Source organism: Pristiophorus japonicus, chromosome 15, assembly GCF_044704955.1.
Source record: "Pristiophorus japonicus isolate sPriJap1 chromosome 15, sPriJap1.hap1, whole genome shotgun sequence".
NCBI lineage: Eukaryota > Metazoa > Chordata > Chondrichthyes > Pristiophoridae > Pristiophorus > Pristiophorus japonicus.
Genome location: NC_091991.1, coordinates 108,100,967 through 108,115,966, shown reverse-complemented (window position 1 = coordinate 108,115,966; position 15,000 = coordinate 108,100,967).

Sequence of the window (15,000 nt, the reverse complement as noted above, 5' to 3'; positions counted from 1 at the left end):
TTTACTGAAGAATGGAATATCCGGAGCTCTCCTGAGGTTATCGCTCAGAAGCGCAATTCTCCAGTAAAGGCAAGCAAACAGTCCTCTGTGCCAACTGGCCCAGAGCTAAAGGCATCTTATGGTCAATTATGTGTTCAAGATCAGGCGGAGAAGTGTATAAACTATTATCTTCCTCCCCATCATCCACTAGCAGTCATTTCCCTGAGAAAGGTTGATATATTGTTGACATTGAACAAATTGTTGTACCCCTGCGTGATGAATTGGACCTTTTCATTGCAAACCACAAAAGAACGTAAGTATGTGCGTTACCTCAAGGTTACGTTACGGTGAATGAGAATGAGAAACTATATATTTATGCACACACCATGTAAAGCTTCCAATCCATCATCATTCATAATCCACTGTCAGAGCTATTTAAAGATTACATTTACCCTCTCAGCTTTCTCATTCTGTCCTTCGAAGGGGTAAATTTGTCAAGACTGACAGTATTTGGAAAATAAATATTTGCACCAAGAGTACTTCTTGTTTTGAAAAGGCCTTGCAGGAACTGTCAGCAGGCAATAGATTCTTTCCTTGGAAATATCCAACAGTTTGATATCAATTTATTTCAAAACTACCAAAAGTCTAAATATATGCGTCTGCTAACTTGCTCGGAAAGCCCCAATTCCGTCCATGCCCCTCCGGGTTCACAGACGTTGCCCATTCCAGGTCCCTCCAGTCTAAGTTCTGCTCCTGTTCAGCTGCCCTGGGTGTCGAGCCGTTACACCGGATCGTAAGGACACAGCTGCAGGAGGCCGTTCGGCCCATCTAGCCCACTGCAGGTATAAATCGCTCAATGTGTGAAGGAGCGCTCCCTGAATTTGCCCTTTGCCAGCTGCCACCAATGTCCCCATCATAGAATCATAGAAATTTACAGCGGTGAAGGAGGCCATTTCTGCCCATCGTGTCCGCGCCGGCCGACAAACAGCTACCCAGCTCAATCCCACTTTCCAGCTCTCGGTCCATAGCCCTGCAGGTTACTGCATTTTAAGTGCACATCCAAGTACTTTTTAAATATGGTGAGGGTTTCTGCCTCTACCACCCTTTCAGGCAGTGAGTTCCAGACCCACACCACCCTCTGGGTGAAAACATTTCCCCTCAAATCCCCTCTAAACCTTCCCCCAATTACTTTAAATCCATGTTCCCTGGTTGTTGACCCCTCTGCTAAGGGAAATAGGTCCTTCCTATCCACTATATCCAGGCCCCTCATAATTTTATACACCTCAATCAGGTCTCCCCTCAGCCTCCTCTGTTCCAAAGAAAACAAACGCAGCCTATCCAATCTGTCCTCATAGCTAAAATTCTCCAGTCAATGACAACATCCTCGTAAATCTCCTCTGTACCCTCTCCAGTGCAATCACATCTTTCTTGTAATGTGGTGACCAGAACTGCATGCAGTACTCTAGCTGTGGCCCAACCAGTGTTTTATACAGTTCAAGCATAACCCCCCTGCTCTTATATTCTATGCCTCGGCTAATAAAGGCAAGTATGCCATACGCCTTCTGAACCACCTTATCTACCTGACCTGCAACCTTCAGGGATTTGTGGACATATACTCCCAGGTCCCTTTGTTCCTCTACACTTATCAGTGTTCTACCATTTAATGTGTATTCCCTTGCCTTGTTAGCCCTCCCCAAATGTATTACCTCACATTTCTCCGGATTAAATTCCATTTGTCACTGTTCTGCCCACCTGACCAGTTGATTGATATCTTCCTGCAGTCCGCAGCTTTCTTCTTCATTATCAACCACACAGCCGATTTTAGTATCATCTGCAAACTTCTTAATCATACCCCTACATTCAAGTCTAGATCATTGATGTATACCACAAAAAGCAAGGGACCTGGTACTGAGCCCTGCGGAACCTCACTGAAAACATCCTTCCAGTCACAAAAACACCCATCAACCATTACCCTTTGCTTCCTGCCTCTGAGCCAATTTTGGATCCAACTTGTCACTTTGCCCTGGATCCTCTGGGCTTTAACACCCATGACCAGTCTGCCATGTGGGACCTTATCAAAAGGTCCTCGTGCCCTGCAGTCAGGATTTTGGTTAAAGCATGGAGCAGTTGGGCTGAATGGCTTGTTTTTGCACTCTGCACACTATGTCATTCTATGGATATAGAGCTCAAGATACCTCAAAGCCTTACAGCTTGGTCAAGGCCTCACTAACATTATCAAATGTATCATTTATCAATTAGCTAGCATCTGTAGCACAAGAAATGGTCTGATATTGTGGGATATTGAGCAATTGTGCCTCAGTGTTTGCATGTCACAGAGTCTGGGTATTGACTCAATCCCCTCAACCTTGACTTTTGGCAGTGTTTGCTTTGCTGCAAACTCCTGATGCCGATGTACAACTGCTTGTGCAAATGGGACTTTCTCAGGACACTTTCAGCACTCACCAATGGGCAGGTTGTCCATGATGGTGACCAGAACGTTTGCCACTCAGTGTCAGCATCGAGTATCCCAGGTTATAATCTGACGGAATGCAAAGCTTTCAGCAATGTGTCCAATCAAGGACCTCAGACACAGGCCCTCCTGCTACACCAGCTAGCACATCTTCCCATTCCAGGCAACCTTCCAGCCTCTCTCTGTTGAAGATTGCCAATTTCGCACCAAATCATGGCCAGTTTTGTGCCACACGCCTACAGTGTCCAGGAGCTGAGGGGAAGGGACCAATTCTTATATCAACGAATAGCCTTGCAACCATCATATGTGAATCCTCATAGGCAGCCCCTCGGAGTCGAGGATGACTTGCCTCCACACTAAGATGAGTTCTCAGGTGACTGATGAGACCCATGCGGGACCTACAGTCTCGGTCACAGGTGGGGCAGACGGTGGTTGGAGGGACGGGGTGGGTGGGGGGCTTGGTTAGCCGTACGCTCCTTCCGCTGTTTGCACTTGGCTTCCGCGTGCTCCCGGCAAAGAGATTCGAGGTGTTCGCCGCCTTCCCGGATACTTCTCCTCCACTTTGAGCGGTCTTGGACCAGGGATTCCCAAGAATCTGTGGGGATGTTGCACTTTTTTGGGAGGCTTTGAGGCTGTCCTTGAAACGTTTCCTCTGCCCTCCTAGGGCTCGCTTGCCGTGACGGAGCTCGGAGTAGAGGGCTTGTTTTGGGAGTCTAATGTCGGGCATGCCCCCTCACTGTGGATTCTATTTAAACCTGTGTCCCAGAGGTGAAAAGGCAACTTGCCAACCAAACACGTTGCCTAGTGTCCTTAAATATATCAAACACGTCTGTGGTTTTTGCTCAATTGATATGCCCAGGACAGCAAGCTGTGAGTGAGTCAGGCCCGAATAAGTTACCACACAGTATCATAACGAAGACTCTGGGACTGGATTGATGAATGCAGAAACAACGATACCTTTCAGGTAAATTTGTAACACTTTTGGGCAGTTCAAACAACTCTTTTTTATCGATGATTCCGTGCCACGCGGTTTGGCACAACATAAATGAGAGCAAACCTTCCACGACAGCTGGGTGAGGAGTTCACACCCACGGTAACAATATACCACCTAGACGCGACTGGGCCTGTGACTTCACTCTGACTCAGTGCCTCGGTATGGCTTACGAGCATATCTGAAAAGGGTTTTGGTTAGGGATGTGGAAGTGCGTGGCCTTGAAATTCGTCATACTTTTGTCAAAGCAAGGATTGTGCCAGCTCCTACTGATTCTTTACTGCAAACTCATTGCACCATTGATGAGACCCCAAGCCAAGGCTCAGATATGCAAGGGTCCCGGCATAACTAGAATGGCCTTGAAATGATCACCCAGTCCTTTCAATCGTGTATCACTTTGCTGTGGGTTTAATAGCCACCTCTCGAATTAAGCAACCGATCCAGGCAGACACTCCAGTGCAGTACTGAGGGATTGCTGCACTATCGGAGGTGCCGTTTTTCGGATGAGACGTTAAACCGAGCCCTGGTCTGCTCTCTCAGGTGGATGTAAAAGATCCCATGGCACTATTTCGAAGAAGAGCAAGGGGAGTTATCTTCGGTGTCCCGGGGCCAATATTTATCTCTCAACCAGCATAACTAAAACACATGATCTGGTCACTATCACATTGTTGTTTGTGGGAGCTTGCTGTGCGCAAATTGGCTGCCGCGTTTCCCTACATTACAACAGTGACTACACTTCCAAAGTACTTCATTGGCTGTAAAGCGCTTTGGGGCATCCTGAGGTTGTGAAAGGCGCTATATAAATGCAAGTCTTTCTTTTCTCTTAAAACCCCATGAAAATAAACTGAAGGAAGAAACACGGCAAATGGTGCAGAGTTACAATTTGTATTTCAGTTTATAGAAACCTCAGCAGCTGGTTTGGAGAGAAAGCGGAGCCGAGTGACGGTGACTAGCATCAAACTGGAGCGAAAGGCAATGGTGAACACTTTGCAGCGTCTGGAGAACGGCAATATGGAATGTCCACTGGAGGGTGGAAATGTCACAACACTCTGTCATTTAGCACTGATCTCACAGCCTGACAAGCCCAAATACCAGTCGCTGCTATTTAACCACTGACAGACAGCGATGCCCACAGCACAGGACAAGGCCGTTCAGCCCATCGTGTCTGTGCCGAGTCTCTACAACCCACAGTCCCACTCCCCCTGCTCTTTCTCCATAGCCCGAAAAATCTTTCCTTTTCACACATATATACAATTTATTCTGAAAGTTACTATTGAATCTATTTTTACCACCCTTTCAGACAATCCATTTCAGGTCATGACAATCCAGCACACACAGCAATGTGATAATGACCAGATAATCTGTTTTTGTTATGTTGATTGAGGGATAAATATTGGCCTCAGGACACCGAGAATAACTCCCCTGCTCTTCTTCGAAATAGTGCCATGGGATCTTTTACATCCACCTGAGAGAGCAGACGGGACCTCGGTTTAACGTCTCATCTGAAAGACTGCCCCTCTGACAGTGCAGCACTCCCTCAGTACCGCCCTTGCGACAATGCAGCACTCCCTCAGTACTGCCCCTGCGACAGTGCGGCGCTCCCTCAGTACTGCTCCTCCGACAGTGCAGCACTCCCTCAGTACTGCCCCTCCGACAGTGCGGCGCTCCCTCAGTACTGCTCCACCGACAGTGCGGCGCTCCCTCAGTACCGCCCCTCCAACAGTGCGGCACTCCCTCAGTACTGCCCCTCCGACAGTGCGGCACTCCCTCAGTACCGCCCCTCCGACAGTGCGGCGCTCCCTCAGTACTGCCCCTCCGACAGTGCGGCACTCCCTCAGTACTGCCCCTCCAACAGTGCGGCGCTCCCTCAGTACTGCCCCTCCGACAGTGCGGCGCTCCCTCAGTACTGCTCCACCGACAGTGCGGCGCTCCCTCAGTCCTGCCCCTCCAACAGTGCGGCGCTCCCTCAGTACTGCCCCTCCGACAGTGCGGCGCTCCCTCAGTACCGCCCCTCCGACAGTGCGGCGCTCCCTCAGTACTGCACTGGGAGTGTCGGGCCTGGATTATGTGCACAAGTCCTTGCACTGGGACTCGAACCCACAACCTTCTGACTCAGAGGCGAGAGAGCTCTGCCCATTGAGCTGTAAGCAGACGGAAGCCATTTTGTATTGCAGCCTGATTTCCGTACTAGAGCTTACAACATGGGGAAGATAGATCATTTGTCGCCTGATTACAAGAATGAAATGTTGCGTTGTATTTACATGTACAGTTTATCGCCCTGTGATGCATGATGGGTGCTGCGGAAGGAACATCTGCAAATGGCTTTGCAAAATGTCAAGCCTCTTAAAAAATAGGCTCAATTATTCCACCAGCAACTTATACATTGAAATTATTCATGGTCTGTGGTTTATGTACATGGAGCTTAATGCATGTCCCAGCTGAAAAATATCAACTCAAGCAGAGGCAAGCCATTCACGCTGAAGCTAATATATTACCGTGCCAAACACTGAAGGAACATTCAACAAGGAAGCTGTATTTAGTTTGATTTATTACATCCCAATCTTCAATAAACCATGCTGCTAACGTGGTACTGGAGTGAAATATCTCTGCTGGTTAGCATTGTTGAAGTGCTCACTCGTTAGTCCCGAAGGAGAATTGGGCCCGGGGCTAAACAGGTTAAATTACACGGACAGGTTGTGTAAACTAGGCTTGTATTGCCGGGATTAAGGCCGTCACCTGATCGAGGTGCTTCAGATAATTAGAGGAGTTGACAGGGTAGAGAGGGAAAGCATTTCTTGTGGTGGGTGTGGGGGTCCAGAACACGGGCTCACTCACAATGTTGCACTGTGGCAATGTCACCTGTGGCGATTTGGGCTTTATACCGTCATGTTTCAATACCAACCAGCGACAGCGAAGGAATGCTGAAAAATGTCTACATCCGGACGCCGCGGGATTTAAGAGGGGACCCATACATTCTATCTTTTCATCGAGTCATGGAATGACAGGGCACATTCGGCCCATCGTGCCTGAGTCGGTTCTGTGAAAGAGCTCTCCAATTAGTCCCATTCCCCCCGCTCTTTTCCCACAGCCCGGCAAATGTTTCCACTTCAAGTATTTATCCAATCGCTCCCACCGCCCTTTCAGGCAGCGTGTTCCCGATCGTTGTGTAAAACAAATTCTGCTCATCTCCCCTTCTGGTTCTTTTGCCAATTACCTTAAGTCTGAGTCCTCCGGATACTAATACTCTTACTGTCGTTTTTTACATTTTTGCTCCACACGTGGGCACTGCTCAATGGGCGATGGGAACATCTGGGTAATAATACGCTTTATTAATTGTTGCAATAATTGAGTGACTATTTGATTACCAAAATAATCTGTTGGAAATTCCCCCCAGTGGCGATCCAATTACACTGCCCATTGAAAAGGGCATTGCCAATCTGTGACTGAGCGTTTAAACAGCGGGGCAGTGAAACACCGGATGACATGCAGCCCTCGACAGAAAAAGCTGTGGTTAATGGGGATTGCACAGGGACATTCATTCAATCTGCTGGCCTCTCTGCTTCCCGGCCCCCTCATTTGTTCCCATCATAATCCTCGCAAGGCTGGAAACAATGAAATGTGATAATCCCTCATTAATAAGATGTAATAGCTTGCAACGCTTTACGTTACAGAATCTTCGAAAGCCACTTGGAAGTTTGCTGAACCTGACTGACAGTAAAGTGCATTTTACATAATCATCTTTTTAAAAGGCATGGGGTCCGATTTGCAGCAACTCACCGCCCAGTGCCGCCCAGTGCCGCCAATATTCCTCCTGAAGATCCGCCCAGTGCCACTTTGGAGGTGGCCTGGAGCCGGGGGGAGGGGAGAGCTGCCGGGAATTGCCCGCTGACGTCAGCGAACGGCCGAGTGGTGCATATGAGCTCCCGCCCGCCGAGCTCCCAGATTCCTGCGGGCGGGAGCCGGCGGCAGAACGGGGGTGGACCGTTGGCTGGAGGCTGGTCTGTCCCTGACGGTGAATCTAAAGAACCTGAAAAAAAGTAAGTGAACATTTTAAAAACATTTTTCCACATCGACTTACCTGTATGAGGTCCCCTGAAGGTCTTCTGATATTGTTTATTGGCAATTTTTTTTTTCAGCTCTTCGACCCTTTGTGGGCCCGAGTCCATCCTCGGGGGCACTTGGGTGACAAGCACCTCTGCCGCCGAGAATAAGACTCCCGCCCGCTGCCGCCCAGATTGGCGGCATATGTCATCCATTTGCCACCCGCCGACCTTTGAGGGACCTCGGCCGTGAATATCCAGCCCAAAGTACCGTCCGGTAACTCGGCGGCCATCAGCGGCACTTTGAGTGGGCGGAGGCTTTGATGAAAATCGGCCCCTAAAATGATTCTTTCTTTCTCTGGATCGAACCACAAAGGAGCAATTAACTCTACGAGCTGGTGTCTAAACTAAGTCTACCAGCTTTGAAAACATTCATTCCTGGGTTGCGAGTGTCGCTGGCAAGGCCAGCATTTATTGCTCATCCCTAATTGTCCTCGAGATCAGCCACCTTCTTGACAACTGAGTGGCTTGCTGGGCCATTTCACAGGGCAGTTAAGATTTCACCACGTTGCTGTGGGCCTGGAATCACATATCGGCCAGACCGGGTAAGGGCGGCAGATTTCCTTCCCTAAAGGACGTTAGTGAACTAGATGGGTTTTTACAACAATCCAGTGGCTGGAACCTCCACTTTTTTTGCCTGTTTAACGCCCACTTAACACCCATTTTACCGCTGAAATGACGTATAACGCCCAGATATTGCCCATTTTGGCACAAAATGGAAACTGACGGGCATTTTTAGGAAACATATCGGCGAGCGTTACTTTCCCCATGTGCTTAACGCCGGGAAAAAATAATACTGCCCGGCAACTTTTTTTGGGGCGGAATCTTCAGAATGGATGAAATCAACGCCCATAATATCGCCCAGCGTTACTTTCCGCACGGAATTAACGCCGAGATTCAGTAATACCGACCACCCATTTTTTTTTGTGGTAAAGAGCACATTTGGTGAAACTAACACCCAGGAGATCGGCCACCATCACTTTCACCACCTCGCACACATATCGCCCACAAATATCACTCGCCCAAAAAAACACCCGGTAAAAGTGGAACTGTTCTGAACGAACGCCAGCGGTGTGGCTGCCATTTTTTAAATCGCAGGTCGCTTCATTCAAAAGGCTGCCTCAACTTCGGGGGAGTTTGTATTGACTCTGGAATTCTTATCAGGTGAAGTGACCATCTCAACAGACATATTTTCGGACTCTGGACTATTGGGGATTTACTCCAGGTGTATTTTAGTAAGGATATCATTTCTTCTGATCAATCGCTATTATACTTTCAATGCAATGGGGTCACCAAGTAATAACTGTGCTTAAGCAGCGCTTCAGATGTTTTGGCCACTCAGGAGGGGAGGTACAATACAACTCTGAGCAAGTAGGTAAATGTATGTTCGTGTGCTCGATGCTGCACAACCTGGCTATCAGGAGGGGCCAAGAATTGCCAGAAGTCACTGATGCTACACACAGCATATGCACGACAAAAGCACCACCGCTCTCAAAATCATCACAGACATCACATTTCATGACCATCAACACATTGTGCATTGCGTGGAGAGGCTTGAGTCCAGGGTTGGCGAGAGGCCTATAAAGGCCGCGAGAGGCGTTGGGAGGTGCGTGGAGAGGCGTGAGTCCGGGGATTGGCAGAGGCCTATAAAGGCGGAGCTTGTGTAGCTATAGGGAGAAGGCAAAAAAGAAGTAGAAAGAAATAGAAAGGTGACGTCACAGCCAAGGGGGTAAGTGATTGGCTGGTGATTGGTAAGTAGTTTTTCTTTTTTCTCTTCGAAATGAGTTAGTAACTTTTAGCATTGTTGTTGCCAATTTAAGTTAATCTAAGGGTTAAGTCATGGCAGGAGAGCTCGGACACGTGTTATGCTCCTCCTGTACTATGTGGGAAATCAGGGATGCCTCCGGTGTCCCTGACGACTACGTGTGCGGGAAGTGTATCCGCCTCCAGCTCCTGACGGACCGCGTTGCGGAATTGGAGCTGAGGGTGGATTCACTCTGGAGCATCCACGATGCTGAGAATGACGTGAATAGCACGTTTAGTGAGTTGGTCTTACCGCAGGTAAAGGGTCCACAGCCAGATAGGGAATGGAAGACCAACAGGAAGAGCAGTGCAAGGAAGGTAGTGCAGGGATCCCCTGCGGTCATCCCCATGCAAAACAGATACACCGTTTTGAGTACTGTTGAGGGGGATGACTCATCAGGGGAGGGCAGCAGCAGCCAAGTTCATGGCACCGTGGGTGGCTCTGCTGCACAGGAGGGCAGGAAAAAGAATGGGAGAGCGATAGTGATAGGGGATTCAATTGTAAGGGGAATAGATAGACGTTTCTGCAGCAGCAACCGAGACTCCAGGATGGTATGTTGTCTCCCTGGTGCAAGGGTCAAGGATGTCTCGGAGCGGGTGCAGGACATTCTGAAAAGGGAGGGTGAACAGCCAGTTGTCGTGGTGCACATTGGTACCAACGATATAGGTAAAAAACGTGATGAGGTCCTACGAGACAAATTTAAGGAGTTAGGAGCTAAATTAAAAAGTAGGACCTCAAAAGTAGTAATCTCGGGATTGCTACCAGTACCAAGTACTAGTCAGAGTAGGAATCGCAGGATAGCTCAGATGAATACGTGGCTTGAGCAGTGGTGCAGCAGGGAGGGATTCAAATTTCTGGGGCATTGGAACCGGTTCTGGGGGAGGTGGGATCAGTACAAACCGGACGGTCTGCACCTGGGCAGGACCGGAACCAATGTCCTAGGGGGAGTGTTTGCTAGTGCTGTTTGGGAGGAGTAAAACTAATATGGCAGGGGGATGGGAACCAATGCAGGGAGACAGAGGGAAACAAAATGGAGACAGAAGCAAAAGACAGAAAGGAGATGAGTAAAAGTGGAGGGCAGAGAAACCCAAGGCAAAAACAAAAAGGGCCACTTTGCAGCAAAATTCTAAAGGGTCAAAGTGTGTTAAAAAGGCAAGCCTGAAGGCTCTGTGCCTCAATGCGAGGAGTATTCGGAATAAGGTGGACGAATTAACTGTGCAGATAGCAGTTAACGGATACGATGTGGTTGGCATCACGGAGACATGGCTCCAGGGTGACCAAGGCTGGGAACTCAACATCCAAGGGTATTCAACATTTAGGGAGGATAGACAGAAAGGAAAAGGAGCTGGGGTGGCGTCGCTGGTTAAAGAGGAAATTAATGCAATAGTAAGGAGGGACATTAGCTTGGATGATGTGGAATCGGTATGGGTGGAGCTACGGAATACCAAGGGGCAGAAAACGCTAGTGGGAGTTGTGTACAGACATCCAAACAGTAGTAGTGATGTTGGGGAGGGCATCAAACAGGAAATTAGGGGTGCATGCAATAAAGGTGCAACAGTTATCATGGGTGACTTTAATATGCACATAGATTGGGCTAACCAAACTGGAAACAATACGGTGGAGGAGGATTTCCTGGAGTGCATAAGGGATGGTTTTCTAGACCAATATGTCAAGGAACCAACGAGGGGGGAGGCCATCTTTGACTGGGTGTTGTATAATGAGAGAGGATTAATTAGCAATCTCGTTGTGCGAGGCCCCTTGGGGAAGAGTGACCATAATATGGTGGAATTCTACATTAGCATGGAGAATGAAACAGTTAATTCAGAGACCATGGTCCAGAACTTAAAGAAGGGTAACTTTGAAGGTATGAGGCGTGAATTGGCTAGGATAGATTGGCGAATGATACTTAAGGGGTTGACTGTGGATGGGCAATGGCAGACATTTAGAGACTGCATGGATGAACTACAACAATTGTACATCCCTGTCTTGCGTAAAAATAAAAAGGGAAGGTGGCTCAACCGTGGCTATCTAGGGAAATCAGGGATAGTATTAAAGCCAAGGAAGTGGCATACAAATTGGCCAGAAATAGCAGCGAACCAGGGGACTGGGAGAAATTTAGAACTCAGCAGAGGAGGACAAAGGGTTTGATTAGGGCAGGGAAAATAGAGTATGAGAGGAAGCTTGCAGGGAACATTAAAATGGACTGCAAAAGCTTCTATAGATATGTAAAGAGAAAAGGGTTAGTAAAGACAAATGTAGGCCCCCTGCAATCAGGGGAAGTCATAACGGGGAACAAAGAAATGGCAGGCCAATTAAACAAGTACTTTGGTTCGGTATTCACTAAGGAGGACACAAACAACCTTCCGGATATAAAAGAGGTCAGAGGGTCTAGTAAGAAGGAGGAACTGAGGGAAATCCTTATTAGTCAGGAAATTGTGTTGGGGAAATTGATGGGATTGAAGGCCGATAAATCCCCAGGGCCTGATGGATTGCATCCCAGAGTACTTAAGGAGGTGGCCTTGGAAATAGTGGATGCATTGACAGTCATTTTCCAACATTCCATAGATTCTGGATCAGTTCCTATGGAGTGGAGGGTAGCCAATGTAACCCCACTTTTTAAAAAAGAAGAGAGAGAGAAAACAGGGAATTATAGACCGGTCAGTCTGACATCGGCAGTGGGTAAAATGATGAAATCAATTATTAAGGATGTCATAGCAGCGCATTTGGAAAGAGGTGACATGATAGGTCCAAGTCAGCACAGATTTGTGAAAGGGAAATCATGCTTGACAAATCTTCTGGAATTTTTTGAGGATGTTTCCAGCAGAGTGGACAAGGGGGAACCAGTTGATGTGGTGTATTTGGACTTTCAGAAGGCTTTCGACAAGGTCCCACACAAGAGATTAATGTGTAAAGTTAAAGCACATGGGATTGGGGGTAGTGTGCTGACGTGGATTGAGAACTGGTTGTCAGACAGGAAGCAAAGAGTAGGAGTAAATGGGTACTTTTCAGAATGGCAGGCAGTGACTAGTGGGGTACCGCAAAGTTCTGTGCTGGGGCCCCAGCTGTTTACATTGTACATTGATGATTTAGACGAGGGGATTAAATGTAGTATCTCCAAATTTGCGGATGACACTAAGTTAGGTGGCAGTGTGAGCTGCGAGGAGGATGCTATGAGGCTGCAGAGTGACTTGGATAGGTTAGGAGAATGGGCAAATGCATGGCAGATGAAGTATAATGTGGATAAATGTGAAGTTATCCACTTTGGTGGTAGAAATTATCTGAATGGTGACAGATTAGGAAAAGGGGAGGTGCAACGAGACCTGGGTGTCATGGTTCATCAGTCATCGAAGGTTGGCATGCAGGTACAGCAGGCGGTTAAGAAAGCAAATGGCATGTTGGTCTTCATAGCGAGGGGATTTGAGTACAAGGGCAGGGAGGTATTGCTACAGTTGTCCAGAGCCTTGGTGAGGCCACACCTGGAGTATCGTGTACAGTTTTGGTCTCCTAACTTGAGGAAGGACATTCTTGCTATTGAGGGAGTGCAGCGAAGGTTCACCAGACTGATTCCCGGGATGGCAGGACTGACATATCAAGAAAGAGTGCATCAACTGGGCTTGTATTCACTGGAGTTCAGAAGAATGAGAGGGGATCTCATAGAAACGTTTAAAATCCTGACGGGTTTAGACAGGTTAGATGCAGGAAGAATGTTCCCAATGTTGGGGAAGTCCATAATCAGGGGTCACAGTCTAAGGATAAGGGGTAAGCCATTTAGGACCGAGATGAGGAGAAACTTCTTCACCCAGAGAGTGGTGAACCTGTGGAATTCTCTACCACAGAAAGTAGTTGAGGCCAATTCACTAAATATATTCAAAAGGGAGTTAGATCCTTACTACTCGGGGGATCAAGGGGTAAGGCGAGAAAGCAGGAATGGGGTACTGAAGTTGCATGTTCAGCCATGAACTCATTGAATGGCGGTGCAGGCTCGAAGGGCCGAATGGCCTACTCCTGCACCTATTTTCTATGTTTCTATGTTTATTAGGCCAGCATTATTTCTATAACCATTTTAGAAATCATCTATCATATATGATTGGTCAGATATGAGTTGGTGTGGCATCTATTGACTTTACACCACGCAATGGTGTAAACTTTACTCACTTGGCATCACTTCAGGGTTTGCAGATGTGCCCGTGGCTGTCCGGGGGTGCTTCCCCACGACTGTGAGCACCCGCTCCTCCATGTCAGTGATGTCGCTGGGGACTGGTGGCCCCCCACTCGTTCACCTCTGCACAGACCTCATCGTCAATAGCTTCTTCTGTAAAATGTGACAGGAAGTCATGGCATGAGATCATTCTGTGATATCATTGCTTCGTACTGTCACAGACACAGATACAACACATAACCGACAGATGTAATCATGATTATTGTGATAATTATCATTCTTTACCTAAATACGTACACCGTGACCGCAGGCTTTGAGTAAAACATTCGCGGTAAAAGTGGAAGACCTCACATCTGCTGATAGTCACTCATAACTGTTACAAATCAAATTATATAAATACATAAGTACATGTAAATCAATGTAATACTTACTCTTGTGGATCCCACAAGGTTGTTGCATCGTTTGCGGCATTGGTTGCCCTCACGAACCTCGTTGGTCGCTGACGAGACCACCTATGCTATCTCGGTCCATATCCTCTGGTAGGCCTTTGGGGTGGGCTTCCCACGCCCTCCCTGTGTCAAATCACCCCAGCGTAACTCGACCTCCTGCAGGAGGGAGGCATTTGCCTCGTCCGAGAACCACCTGACTCTTTTGCGCCCTCCAATGTGCTCCTCTCCCATCTCACTGCTCTCTCCAGCATCAGTCTCACAGCGTGCTGTGATGCCTCCTCCTCTCCCTCCATTATAGGCCAAATTTGGGCAAATATGTGGCTGGTAACAACTTCTTTTTGTTTACCTACTTGCTGTGAAGCTCTAAAGTCTCCCTCCTTCCTCCCAAAGCAGCCAAACCACACCCAGACACGCCTTCAGTCCCTCTGAGCTCCCTCTCTCTCTGTCTCCTCTTCTCTTCTGCGCAAGTCATGGTGACCCTTGAGCTCCTGAATCGCGAGAATCGAGTGTTGCCATGCCGTTGCTAAGGACAGTCACACTTTATGGCAGAAGGTCAAAAAAATTTAACGCTACCGCCCATTTGATATTGCTCGCGGTAACACCCATTTTAAAAAACGGAGACTAGATGTTTTGAGAATGGGCGAGAAGCTGGCGATCTGAAAACCCTTTTTTACCGCCCACGCCGGAAATAACGCCCATTTTTGGGCGATAAGCACACACGTGAAGGATATAGCCCTTGAATTCATGTCACCGGAAATATTCATCCAGGCCTCTGGCTTACTGGTCCAACAATGTAGGCACTCGGCGAGCGGTCCCTAAAGCTGATTCCAGACTGACGGGACCAGCCGATGCCACTTGAGCATGGGGCGCAGTTTCTGTACGTGTGGCCATGGAACGCCTCCCATCCCAGCGCTGTATTCAGAGTCAATCCCCCAGTATTCCCTGCTCCCTGCTTCAATCGCATTCCAAACAGACAAGCGGAAATACAGCAGCTGCAACAGGAACGCTTCAGGAGATCTCAGCAAGGAACAGTCCTGGCAAATGTAAG